General features: G+C 38.7%; 1 protein-coding gene across 1 annotated transcript in view; it reads right to left on the bottom strand.

Moving 5' to 3' along the window:
• Positions 1 to 5,419, bottom strand: part of CSDE1 (cold shock domain containing E1) — a 34,857-nt gene extending 29,438 nt beyond the window's left edge. The window contains exon 1 of the mRNA XM_068966468.1: positions 5,357 to 5,419. The gene's annotated coding sequence lies outside the window, so the exon portion shown is untranslated. The remainder of the gene's footprint in view (positions 1 to 5,356) is intronic.
• Between the last annotated feature and the right edge of the window lie 6,733 nt (positions 5,420 to 12,152).

Raw genomic sequence — 12,152 nt, 5'->3', positions numbered from 1 at the left:
GTATCTTTTATATTCATCTTTTGTTCTCAATGACCTATTTATCCAGTCAGACAACACATTTGCTAACTTCAGTATCAACTCTTCCCACATTCTGTCATGTAACACTACCAGACTGACTGACCTAAAATTCCAATTTCATCTCACTCTTCTCCTTCAACAAAAACCTCAGTGATTTTCCCAGCACTCTAAATGGGAATTTCTTAATCCTGACTGCAAATCCAACGCACCCGGACAACTTGGGGTGGGGGGTGTGCGGGGAATCGAAGCCTGGATCCCAACATGAGATTCGAATTTAACCGGGGTTAGGTCCTAGGCACTGGGATATTTTCCTCCTCCACCCATTTCCCCAAGGTGTTTCTGACTTCCAGCCAGCATTTAACCACCACCACTCAAGGTGTGTTTTGTTCTACTTTACATCTTTCTTCTGCTCTCCAATTCTTCTAGATTGGTGCATTTTCCTTCTTAATTCTTAAAACATAACTCTTGGGAGATTTCTGAATTCTAGTCTTTGTGCATATGGGTCTTGCCACAAAGTATATATTTTGTCATCTTAAATGTTACCAAAAAAAATCCCTTCTTGACCATTCTAGCACAGATTATCTTATTCCCACTAAAGGAGGCAGTAACTCCCACTGCTGGCATCATTCTTTTTGGTACCAAATCATTTCTGCACTTGGTTTACAGGTTTATGTATCGTGTCCCTTTAATATGCTTCAAATTTCTGAGAGACAAACTCAAGTTTATTTCTTTACCACAGCCCACTTTAGCACCTTACTAGGTACTGCTAAGTTTCCAGAGCAGAAACTAATATAGCAAAAAGACAATGATAGATAATAAGCAAAAGACAATTCAAGTTGGTATACTGTTCTACCAACTGCAAAAAACTTTGTTTTTACTGAATTGGATAGTCTTAATTATCCAATCAAGAAGTAACCTCTTCTTTGAAAAAAGACATCCACCTGGAATTGAAATAAACTGGCTATTCACTCATGCCAAGATTATTAGATTCATGGGTGGTACTGACAAATAATTTTGCTTTAATCCTAAGTGTACCCCCCTGCCCCCCAGACACTTGCTATACAGAGCACTAATTTTAAAAACTAGGGGACTTCCCCAGTGGTCGGTCCAATGGTTCAGACTCTGCTTCCACTGCAGCGGGCGTGGGTTTGATTCCTGCTCAGGGAACTAAGATCCCACATACTGCAGTGTGGCCAAAAAAAAAAAAAAAAAAACCCATAAAAACTAAGGAGAAATTTAAATGTGTATCTGAGAGTCTTCCTGACCACTAGGTAATTAACTTCTTTCCCTTTGCTCTGTATGGGAACACTATCACCACCAATTATCAACAACTATGCCTTGCTGTTTTAGCAATTAATGCCAAATCTTTTACTTGAACTGAAAATCCAAACAGTCATGCCCTATTTCACCTTCCTTAAAATTATCATCACCTGTCTTGTTATTTACTGTCTCCTCTAGTTACCTGCTTTATCTCAAAGAGCTAGCTGAAGCCAGGCACATAGTAGGTACTAAAATAATACATATGCTGAACCAGTACATTTTTACAGCATTACTTCATCTAAAATGTTATCATATAACCTAGTTTATCATTTTGACAAATTATACTCAAAGTCTGTACAGCATTCACTTGGGAAGAATGTTAAAGAAATGATAAACCAGTCTTTAGTAAGTCTCTCCACCTAATCCACTCTGTTCAAATTAGTTTCATTGAAAACAACAGCAAAGACCCAAATAGACAGCAGGGAACTGAAAAGGCTATCTGTTGATTTATATGACCAATACTCATTCCTGCCTTAACTCCAAACTTCACAATTCTTTTTTCCCCCTCACTTCATATTTCTTGATGCAGTAACTCAAGACAAGTTTAATTTTATATAAGTTTTCAGTTTCACTTTGGGATCTAAGGAAAGTGATAAAAATTTAGATAACTACCTCAAAACAATTTAAGTCATCACCATGTTGAGTGGAAATAAAAGAATATCAAATTGCTGCAACTATCTTTTTGTATAGGTTCACTGTAGTAGAAACAATTGTGATTACTAGACACTTACAATTATACCCTCCCATCACTTAACTTCTTTTATATACACTAATACTTTGAAATAGGACAAACGGCAGTGTAGAAAGAAGCTGAAGAAATGCTCCAGACACAAACATGAGAACAGCGCAGACCAGCACTGTCCAACAGCAATATTGTACAAGTCATATATGGATCTTAAAAATATCCTAGTAATCATATTAATGCTGAGAGAAACCAGTGAAATTCATTTTAATTAAGTATCTTATTTAGCCAAATCCGAATGTCATCACTTCCCACAGGCAACTGACATGTTTTAAACATTCCTTGAAATTGAATGCTTATTTTATATTTCAGCACATTTCAATTCAGAACTGTGCACAGTTCAAGGGCATGAAGGCCACACAAAGCTAGTGGCTACCACACTGGCCAGAGCAGGTATAGACTAATTATGGGGAAAAGGCATTGGCATGCCCAATAAAGCAAAAGCAAATGTAAGGCCGTTGGCCAAAGACCTTCGCTGATAAAAAGCAGCAGTACGTGGCAAACCTGCCCAGAGAAAGAGCTTGCAACTGGCAGTTTACACTTACTATCATTACATCCAAGAAGCAGAAGTCCAAACAACTAACTGGTTATATACCAGCAGCAACTGCAAACCAATGGATATTCACAGGTTCAATGTGAATAAATTGCTGAATTTATTTTCAACTATACATTACTGTTTTACCTCAGTATAAAAGGACATATAATGCTCCCAAAATAATCTTTCAATGCACCATACTCCGTTTAATACCTCTAAAATAATGTAGCACAAGAGAAACATCTAAGTAAATGGAAAAAAAGTTTTGAATTATTCAGTTTTTTAACTAGACACTCACACATGCAAGCGGAAAACACTCCAATACAAGACAAAGAAATTTTTAAAAATCGTTAATTTGGCAGAAAGTATTTAACAGCAAGAAATGATGGGATTCAAGAAAACAAGTTACTCCCAACACAGCCAGCAATGTCACCACTGAAGACATTCCAGCTATTAAGTCTTAAAGAATAGTTATAATTCTTCTAGCTGTAATTCTCATTATGAAAAATTCTACAAGTTAGAGCTCTCCATAAGACAGTTTGGGTTAAAGATCTCAAAGTAGTTCCCACTTTGTTTTTTGAGAAGATGATAAACCAATACCTTGTATTTTACAAGATCAAGATTTTTATTTTGTAATACAGTCCTCAAGTTCAACTCCTTAAAAATGTGTCCACAGAGCATTTCCATTTTTAAACTACCTTGTTAAAAGTATGGTCCTCAAAACAATGTGAATGAACTTAATGCTAATGAACTGCACACTTGAAAAAAAGATTAAAACGGTAAATTCTGTTCTGTATTTTACAATCTGAAAGAAAAAAATAATCTTAAAAATGTTGGCCCTACATCGTGTGTAAGTGGAGAGAAGGGAAAATAGGAGTAAGATAAAGCAGGACAAGTCAGTTTTCACATTCTCATTTTTTATTTGGTAGGAATTTACCAGTATTTTCAACCAAACTCTAAAGGTCATACCTGTTAAGTCAGAACTTATTTACAAAAAAGGAAAACCTATCTTCTGCGCCTCAAATGCTTTGCTTTTCAACTCAGCTGCTATAAATACTCATCTCGATGGTAAGCATCCAGAGCAGCTGCAAAATCACTCAAACCACTACCATCTCTTTTATTTCGGGCCTATGGCTAAAAGGAAAAAAACAAAACAAGGTTGAAAATTTTTCAAGATTTTGACTCAAGCCTATGCCTGTTTAAGTATATAAACCCCCTCCTGACCCACACCATGAATACCCAATATTGGTTAGTACCAAAATGACACAAGGCATTATACTGGCCCTCAATGTAGTATTGAAAATGCTCACCTTCTAGAAACTCAAAATGAAAATTACTCAGCGTTTTTAAACAGAGTAACTTAATATTTGCGCCAATAATTTGATCTCTACATTTTACAGATTAATAGCTCTAGTCAAAAGCTGCCAGTTCACACCATCCTGATAAAAAGCTTGATCTCTCACAGGAAATATTCCAAGATTTAACTATCACAGGATCTCTGGGCGTCCTCTCCTGCTTTATTATCTTGTCTACCAACTGTTTAAGAAGACCACATTTTTTCGCTCATTGTAGGTGCAAAACAAGGAAATTACCTCGGACAACAACGTTCAGCCTTTTGTATTTGCGTAATGAAGGCTGTTTTAGAGTGTTCCCTGCCTTACTTGTAAGTTAAGCAAGGGAGGAGCTATCCGGGTGTTTCCAAAGGAAAACCTTAAAGCACAAAGAACTAAGATTTCTTAGTGGCAATAAGATTTCCTACTTAGGATAGAATGGTAAGAACCTCAAAGTGTCTGCGACCAGAGCTCTAAAAAAACTACACAGAATGACGAAGTCAGCCTTTCATTGCACAATATGGGCCAGGCTCTTACACCATAAGAACCAGAGAAGGTGGTAAGAAGAACGCCACTGAGCTCTCAAAAGAGTTTGTTTTAACCCTAGAATTAGCGGGGTGAGAGCCCTGTGCCTAAGTTCAGAGGCCGGTTCTCTTTCTCAAGAAGCTAAAGGAGAGGGTTAGACGGGGAAGCTGGGGTTGAGACCGAAGATAAACAGCTCCGGGTGAATGGCAATAAAGATGACACTTTGGCTGGGCTAGCGTGCCAGAAGTGGCCGAAGAAAGGAGGTGTCTCTAAGCAACTTAGATGGAGCGGGGTCTCAGTTCATACACAAAGGAAGGGCCACTGCCGCACTGCGCTCTGGTACTGGTAGGCAGATCCGCAAGCAGGTGATGGCTAAGAAACTATAGTGTCCAGAGTCAGAGTAGGCCGCTCTCCTCTGCCTCCGGCTCTTCCAGTCTCACACAAAGGACCGCGCCACCACCCCCTCGCCCCGCCCGCCGGGACTTGTAGTTCTCGTTTCTCCCACCAAGCAGCAGAGGGGGAAACAGCCAGACTACAACTCCCAGCAGCCTCCGCGCCCGAGCCCCGCACCCCTGCCTCCATCTTGGCTGCGGTCGGAGCCTCCATTTTCGCTCCCTCCCCCCACTTTAGGCACCAGCACCACCACGCGCTGAAGCCTGGCCTCCAATCTTCACTTCGGCTCCACAGCCTGATGTGAGGCCTAGACAGTTGAACGGGGGACGGGTGGAAAAGCCCGGGGTGGGGATTCAGGGCGAGATGTTATCTACCCGGAGCTCTAGGAGTGCCCACCCTGACTCAGAGGTCTCTCCCATTTGTCTTGATTTTTTCACCCGCCCTTAACTTGGCTTCCTGCTACCCCCAATTGGACCCTGAGGTCGTACTCACCCCAACAGCTCAGCGCCCCCTCTCCAGCGCCGCCATAAGCAGCACGGCCCGGTACGTAGGAATAAATCTCGCTTCTCTCGCGAGAGTTGCAGGCTCCGAGCGCGTGCACAGGAAGGGGAGGGGGAGTGTATCCTTAGTACGCCTGCGCACGAGGGCTGACTGACGCCAGCCAGTGCGCTGTGCTTAACCACAACGGAGGTGGTGTCAAAATTCCCCTAGATCTCCTCCCCCTTGAGCTGCGGAAATCAATCTCTGTTTACTGACTCCACTGGGACGCACGGGGCGGGGTGTCGGGTGACTTTCAGTGTCTTTGATATTTGCAAACTTGAATATGCTTTAGGCTGCGAGACCAGGGTGAACCTCCAGGGAGAACAATTTGGAGGACGTATCAGAAATGTCATATAAAGGATTTCTCTTTCCTCAGCGATAATCCAGAAGTTCCCAAACCGCAGTTTCATTTTTCTCACAGTGGAGGCTTTCTTGTCTGCTACATTAGACTGGAATTTTATTTAGTATAGAGTTAGATTTTTAGCAAGCTAATTTGAACACCCTGAGAACTTTATCTCCTATAAACTATGTTGCTTGCAACAGACAGTGAGCGAGGTATCATGGCCATTAAACTCCTTCAGTTGACCTTTCTAGTTACTGGAATGTGTTCATAGTGTGATCCAAGGGGCTGAATTGGTAACCAAAAGGTTGAAATCTGGGTAAATGGATGATTTATCTCATAAGGAGAGAGGGTAGGAGGGAAATATTAATTCTGGCCACAGAAAAGTTCAATGAATTATACCTTGCCAAAGATCAGGCAGTCCCCTTTGGTGAGAGGAATGCTTTTCACATTCTGTGGCTCTCTCACTTGAGAACACTGGATAAAAAATGACCAGTCATGCTTCTGAGAACTTGCCCACCCACTTTATTTTCCCTCTCAATACTTATTTGTCCTGCATCTTATATGTGTCGTCGCTGGGATGTATAATAGTAACAACAAATGGACATTGTGGTGTCCTCAAGGAACTTTCAGTCTAGCATCATTTAATCACAAAACCAAAATCTGAACATACACATTGAAATAACTGCAATGAAGGAGAGGTGCACAGTGTTATGAGAGTATGTAACCTTGGATTATAAGAGGAGGTAGTATCTTACTTCCGATGTTCAAAGATGCTTTCTCCAACTCTTCTGCTATCCCACAAGATGCCCCTTCTCTTTGAAGCTTCCCACCCCCACCCCCACCCCCACCCCCCAGCTTTCCCAGGCTGCACTGTCAATGCTTTTATGAAAGCTCACTCTGTTTTTGCTAGTTTATACTAGCTAGTGATACTTTAGAACAGGGCCTGTGACATTCATCTTTGCATCACTCTATCCTGACAATGCCTGACAAAGACAACCTTCGAAAGTTTGTTGAATGAACAGCACTGAACAACAATGTAAGAAGTTAGAAAGTGGAGTGTTCTTTTGGGAAGTACAGAATGTAAATACATCAGACTAGCTGTTTTGTTTCCTCTGCCTGAATCTTAAATTGAGATTTCTCCACCCCAGTAATAGATCCATTTGGATATTCTAATCTAATGTTACAGAGAAACTGCTCTGGGCTCTTGCACTAGAAATAAGGTCATGTGAAGCCAGGCTAAAAGTAGAATTAGGTCTCAAATATCACAGCAATGGAAAATGTAAAAAATAGTCTCACTAAATTCTATAAGTACAAATCCTATTAATGAGAATAAACTCTCAATTTCTACCATCACACGTAACTTCTAAAGATCTTAAACCATGTAAGACCTGAAACCATTTTATCGTCTTTATTCTGGTACACCTCAATTGCCTTTATATTCCCCCTTGATCCATAATTAGTATCAAATTATATTTAAGACAAATGCAAATATGTATAAACCCAGAAGCATATATTTTAGCTTCCAAGCATTAAAAAAAGTAACAGATGGAGTAATTTGATTTAAATCACTGGTTTAAATGATTTAGTCTTTCTACAAGTACTACTCATAGGTTTCATTTTTAGGTAGAGATAGGTTTAATTTTTAGATCACATTTTAAGGCAATAATATTTATTCAAATTAATTTTGAAGCCAAGTAAAAAACACAAAATGTTTTCATGTTTATTTTTTTTTAACTGAAGTTAATTAAAGCACAAGCTTGTGAAGTTACTTGGAAAATCATTTCCTATACAAAAGGATAATCACAGATTTGGGGAAGATATTAAGTCCATTAAGGAATAATAATCAGAATTTTATTCAGAATTTCAGAACAGGAAAACACAAGTTAGAGCAAAAACTTTCATAAAGAATACTACTTCTATAGGAATGCAAATAAGACTTAATCTTAGAACCCCAAAATCCAAAACTTTTATTCATCAGCAAGCCCCCAAACAGTTAAAGTGATTTTTTGAGAATAACATATAAGAATAGCAATTATTAGAGCTTAGATAAGAATAGGGTGAAAGCTTAATATAATGCTTCCCTTTAAAATGTCAACATTGCATTTAACAGAAGAATTATGTGGACAAGCTAAGCTCCACACTAAAAGTAATAACCATAACATCTGTCAATTAGCCAGAGAAAAGCATAGAGCAAAGCCTTTTTCAAATTTAATTAAAAATAAAGCCAATTGCATTTAGAATAAAATCCATACCCTTTTACCATGATCTGCTGCTGCTGCTAAGTCGCTTCAGTCGTGTCCGACTCTGTGCGACCCCATAGATGGCAGCCCACCAGGCTCCGCCGTCCCTGGGATTCTCCAGGCAAGAACACTGGAGTGGGTTGCCATTTCCTTCTCCAGTGCATGAATGTGAAAAGTGAAAGTGAAGTCACTCAGTCGTGTCCGACTCTTAGCGACCCCATGGACTGCAGCCTTCCAGGCTCCTCCATCCATGGGATTTTCCAGGCAAGAGTACTGGAGTGGGGTGCCATTGCCTTCTCTTTACCATGATCTACAAGGCTATAAATGAACTAGTCCCTGCTAAGTCTGTAACTCCTGATTCACTGTGTTTCAATCCACTGACACCGCATTACAAATTTGTTCAGACTTCAGAATTCTTACCTTTTCTCTTGCCTCTGCCTGGAATGCTCTTTCCCCAAATCATTAGATATTTGGCACTTTCTCATCATTCAAGCCCAAATGTTGCCACCTCACAAAGCTCTTTTCTAAAGTAAAAGTGCCCACTATTACTATTACTCTCCATATTACCACTATTACCATTACTCTTCATAATATTAGCTTATTTTATTGTCTTTCAGCTCAGTTCAGTTCAGTGACTCAGTCATGTCCGACTCTTTGCAACCCCAACGACTGCAGCATGCCAGGCCTCCCTGTCCATCACCAACTCCTGGAGTTTTACTCAAACTCATGTCCATTGAGTCGGTGATGCCATCCAACCATCTCATCCTCTATCATCACCTTCTCCTGCCTTCAATCTTTCCCAGCCAGCATCAGGGTCTCTTCTGATGAGTCAGTTCTTCGCATCAGGTGGCCAAAGTATTGGAGTTTCAGCTTCAGCATCAGTCCTTCCAATGAATACTCAAGACTGATTTCCTTTAGGATGGACTGGTTTGATCCCCTTGCAGTCCAAGGGACTCTCAAGAGTCTTCTCCAACACCACAGTTCAAAAGCATCAGTTCTTTGGCCTCAGCTTTCTTTATAGTCCAACTCTCACATCCATACGTGATTACTGGAAAAACCATAGCTTTGACTAGATGGACCTTTGTTGGCAAAGTATTGTCTCTGCTTTTTAATATGCTATCTAGGTTGGTCATAACTTTCCTTCCAAGGAGTAAGCGTCTTTTAATTTCATGGCTGCAGTCACCATCTGCAGTGAGTTTGGAGCCCCCCAAAATAAAGTCTGTCACTGTTTCCACTGTTTCCCCATCTATTTGCCATGAAGTGATGGGACCAGATGCCATGATCTTAGCTTTCTGAATGTTGAGTTTTAAGCGAAGTTTTTCACTCTCCTCTTTCACGTTCATCACGAGGCTCTTTAGTTCTTCACTCTCTTTCATAAGGGTGGTGTCATCTGCATATGTGAGGTTATTGATATTTCTCCCGGCAATCTTGATTCCAGCTGGTGTTTCATCTAGCCTGGCATTTTGCATGATGTACTTTGCATATAAGTTAAATAAGCAGGGTGACAATATACAGCCTTGACGTACTCCTTTTCCTATTTGGAACCAGTCTGTTGTTCCATGTCCAGTTCTACCTGTTGCTTCCTGACCTGCGTACAGATTTCAGGAGGCAGATCAGGTGGTCTGGTATTCCCATTTCTTGAAGAATTTTCCACAGTTTGTTGTGATCCACACAGTCAAAGTCTTTGGCATAGTCAATAAAGCAGAAGTAAATGTTGTTCTGGAACTCTCTTGTTTATAACATGTATTTCTTTCCAAAATTAACACATTTGTGAATCTAAGTTTTCATTGCCCTACTTCTTGAACAACATGTAAGCTTTAGTTCTGTGTTTGTTTCTTTGTTGTGTCCTCTAAACCTAGAATTGTGACTGAGATAACAGTAAATGCTTAATAAATATTCATTAAATGAATGAATTACACTTATTTAACTAACTCTAAGAATACTCTTGAGAATCCCTTGGACTGCAAGGAGATCAAACCAGTCAATCCTAAAGAAAATCAACCCTGACTATTCATTGAAAGGACTAATGCTGAAGTTGAAACTTCGATACTTTGGCCACCTGATGCAAAGAACCAACTCTTTAGAAAAGACCCTGTTGCTCCGAAGGATTGAGGGCAAAAGGAGAAAGGGGCGACAGAAGATGAGACGGTTGGATGGCATCACTGACTCAATGGACGTGAGTTTGAGCAAACTTGGGGAGATAGTGAAGGACAGGGAAGCCTGGTGTGCTGTAGCTCATTGGGTTACAAGGAGTTGGGACACAACTTAGCAACTGAAGAAAAGACAGTATTGATTATGTGATACATCGTTATTATGTACCAGCAAGAAAAAGTGTTGCTCTTTTCACTCAGACATAGAGACTCCCTGGAAGTCCAGTGTTTAGGACTCTGTGCATCCACTGCAAGGGGCATGGGCTCCGTCTCTGCTTGGGGAACTATGATTCCACAAGCCGTGCTAGCACAGCCAAAAAAAGAGGCAGTTCACTATGACATAATAGTTTTATTACTTAGAATTTTGTATTTATTAAAATAGTTCTTTTAAATTTATTTAGATGTAAAATAATCAGCTTCCAATGAAATAATTTACCAAAAAAGTTATTTAGACCTAGTTTCTTTTTTTAATCATGTGTCACACTTGTGTGTATATAAAGTTAAAAAAAAATAAGCAAAGTAAATAAATTAAGGCATTCCTAAAATTGCTTTACAGAGTCCAGCTCTTCTGAATCTCCTTCTTTTTAGTAATAAAATTTAACATATTTTTAAAATGCCATACACTGAGGAAACATAAAGAAATAAAAAACCAGCAGACTAGGAAAATATATATTTGGTACATATAAAACTGACAATGTTATCATGAATATATAGTAAATTAATACATATCAAATGATAAGAAAAAAGCAGAGGAAAATGGAGGAAAAACTCAAATGTCTATATTTTTAAAATCTCTGTATAGGCAGATAAACATTTGAAATTATGCTCAGGCTCATTAGTAATGAGGCGAATGCATATTTGTTCTGAGATAATTTTGGGCTCATAATATAATTAGAAATATAGCACAGAAATTTCCCAGAAACCTTTCACCCAGTTTTCTGTTATGTTAATCTTACCTCGCCATAGCAGTTTTGAAAAGTAAGAAATTATCTTTCTTTTTTATTTTTTAAATTATGAAAATATGGTAACATTTACAGGAGCCTTGGAAAATACAGAACAAAGCTACACATAGTTCCACTATATATTATAGCTGCTTGTTTTAAGTAGATATATGAAGATTTTTTGTTGGAGTTTCCATATGAAACTCTCAGAATTAATTGAATGAATGTACAGAGAAGCACAAGAATATAGTAGACCTGAGAAGCATTAAGAACCAATTCGAAATAATTAAGATCTGCAAAATTTTCACACAACAGTAGGATTAAAATTCTATTCAAGTATAAACTAGGAGACACTGGAATATATCCAGAGACATAAGACCAGGTGCAGAAATTTCCTGGTCTAAAGATATTGAAATCTTACAGAGTCTGTTCTCTTATTACTGTGGACTTATGTTTGAGATTAGTATCAAAAGATATTTGAAAATAACCTACATATTTTCAAGTGCAGTGAGACATTTACCAAGAGAGATCTTTGATTTAGCCATTGAAAGCCGCACTGAAAATTAGAAGACTGAAAAAACAGTGGGTGATTGCAGAGAAGAAAGCACTTAAATGAGGCATGAATATCAAAGTACTTTAAAAAATCCCTTATATTTGGACCTTAATGCCCACTTTTAAAGGAGGGGTATATCTAAGAAGCCATAACAAGGAAAATTAGAAAAGTATTTGTAATAGATTAAAAGTGAAAAGAGAATTTAACAGAATTTGTTACATGCAGCTAAAGCTGCTCAATGCAATTAAATACAATGTGGAGTCTTGAATAAGGTATGAAAACAGACACTAGCATAAAATTTTATGAGGTTTGAATATAATCTGTACTTTAATACTGTATCACATATTAATTTCCTGTTTTTTTTTTAACAATATAATTCTTTATATTCACAGAATTGGATTAGAAGTTTCAAGCCTCATTCAAATTTTGTTTTTCGATCACTGGCATAATAAGCTTTCTAGAAACGTAAGAAATTAACCTTGACACAATAATATCAACTACAAAATTAATTTGGGTTTCAC

Source organism: Capricornis sumatraensis, chromosome 2 (assembly GCF_032405125.1).
Source record: "Capricornis sumatraensis isolate serow.1 chromosome 2, serow.2, whole genome shotgun sequence".
Classification (NCBI taxonomy): Eukaryota; Metazoa; Chordata; class Mammalia; order Artiodactyla; family Bovidae; genus Capricornis; species Capricornis sumatraensis.
The sequence above is the reverse complement of the archived record's forward strand: the minus strand, read 5'-3'. Positions and strand labels throughout refer to the sequence as shown.